The 2,209-nt window shown below is 49.3% G+C and overlaps 1 long non-coding RNA gene across 1 annotated transcript in view; it reads left to right on the forward strand.

Annotated features, from left to right (window-relative positions):
• LOC108448815 overlaps window positions 1-2,209 on the forward strand; it is a 16,852-nt gene that overhangs the window by 12,254 nt on the left and 2,389 nt on the right. The gene's annotated exons all lie outside the window — the stretch shown is intronic.

The following is a 2,209-nucleotide window of genomic DNA, read 5'->3' on the forward strand; positions in this document are numbered from 1 at the left end:
AACAAAAGCAACCAAACAGGGCAAAAAAAGGGAAGCGGCCTAAGCCGAGCCAAAAAGAGAACACACCGATCCCTCAGAGCAAGAGGTGTGGCAGGCCAGGGCATTGCTTGGACTATTGTAGATCCCGGACTCATGCCGATGGTCGGCCTTTGTCAGGAAACTTCCGCCAGGGTGCAAGGAGGAGGAATTGCTCTCCGATGCAGTCACTCCCCCAGAGAGTGGCACAGGTACAGGCACAGGCCTACCCTGCCACCCTAGAGATGGCACCCAGAGATCAGATGGTTTTGACTGGTGTGAATTCTGCTGGGCACATCCCCCCGCAGCTGAGCCCCATTGATCCCCTTCTGCTGGAACAAAGCCCCCTCTTCCCAGCTGTCCCCAGCTACCACCATGGAAAGGCTGACGGACCTTAAACACTTATGTGTCAGGACCAAGCTGAGGCAGCCCAAGGATCAGCCTGGGCAGCCTCCACGACAGGAGTTCAGCCCACAGGGAGAGATGGAGTGGACTCACGCTTACCTCATTCCTTGAGGAAGGGCAGGCCAGAGAGGAGGAGGATGCAGAGCCTGGAGCAGCGCAGCCTTTTATGCCGTGTCCCAGAGCCCTGTGGGCCCACAAACATTCCTTGTTTGTGAAACATCCAACCTCCTGGGAGTGGCCACTTGCAGGGCCACGTTACTGACAAAGTCCCTGCCTCTTTCATCTTAAATGTTGTGCTCCCACTTCATACAACCCAGAATCGTGCAATGACTCTTAGAATCACTTGGGGATGGAATGGACCCTAAAATCCTCTAGCTCGAGCCCCCTGAAATGGCTTCTACAACTGTTATGAATGGATGATGTAAGTTTAAATCAGCTCTTGCCTTTTCCCAGGCCTCTGGCAGCAGGCAGTAGCTGTATTGAGGTGGCCAGCACCCCAAGGATCCACTCTTATTTGCAAGTTCTTTAATAACAGTTGATTCGGTCTATTATAAAATGGATTATTTATTAATAGACACAAAACTAACAGACATAAGACTTAAATCAGACTATTACTACACAGGGATAAAACAAAAGAAGATACTAGTGTATACACGTGGAACTAAAGGTACCATTAAAATTACAGCTAGCTAAGAAAAAGTGTAACTTAGGATTCTGTGTTTCTTACCATCCAATTCTTGATGGGGTACACATCAAAGTCCTTTCCCTCAATTCCCAGAAATGTAACCGCAAAAACCCGTGTCTGGACTTAAGGGAAGAAATCTTCTCACACATTCCAAAAGGAGTGTACAAGAGACTTCTGCTCTATGATAATTTGTGGGCTTTTATAGACATAAGAACCGTGTCTTTTGGTCACTGTTATAAACGACCCCGATCTGATATGGAAATGAGTTATTAAAATTTATTGAGAACCCAATACAAATGGCAAAGCAAAAGGGGACAGCGCTGGGAGCATGGCTGGGTGCCAGAGGCTCGCCCACAAAATGACCATCCTGCCTTTTATACCCCTGTGATTGCATCAGCCTGAGGCATATTTATTTACTGTTTTGCATGGTCCCGCCCCCTTGACAATCTTTTGGGAGCCTGCACTGTTCTGGAGCTGTGGCCCTCAGGGTCCTCACTGGTTGGAGTCCCATTCCTTTTGTGGTGCTGCCTTCCAAGTCTGGCTGGCAACAGCCCGGCCCTTTGCAAACCCCACAGAACTGATGTTACAGCACACAGATCATACAGCCCCTGTAAAAACCAACCCACAGCCAGAGCACCCCAGCAACCATTAAACAGTTCTTACCATGCAATATTAGAACTCATGATATAATTCATAGCCCATACAACATACGGCGAAAGCCAACTCTCAATAATTCATCTATAACAGTGTTGGGGTTTTAGGAGTTCTCCTCTTTTTTCTCTTAAAGAATTTTCCCCTTACATGTTGCCAGGGGGAAAAATTACTGGGTGCTTAAGAAAAACAAAAGACCTGACCACCAGGGGAGGGGTCCAGCTGGCTAATCTTTTTCACCTGGGCTTGTGGGCTGTTAGTTCCCAGCATTTGGATGGAGAGAGAGGCTGGAAGGAATTAGTCAGCACTGGAGACTTCTGCTTCTTCGGCTGCCTTCCTTCCTTCTACCAGAGAAACCCCAGGATTCCCAAGCAGGGGAACCATCGCACCTGCCCTGCTCACCGGGAGCCGCCAGCGCCCCTGCCGGCTGCGAGCGGAACTGCACCCGAGGGG

The sequence above is a fragment of the Corvus brachyrhynchos genome, unplaced genomic scaffold (assembly GCF_000691975.1).
Source record: "Corvus brachyrhynchos isolate BGI_N302 unplaced genomic scaffold, ASM69197v1 scaffold489, whole genome shotgun sequence".
Lineage (NCBI taxonomy): Eukaryota > Metazoa > Chordata > Aves > Passeriformes > Corvidae > Corvus > Corvus brachyrhynchos.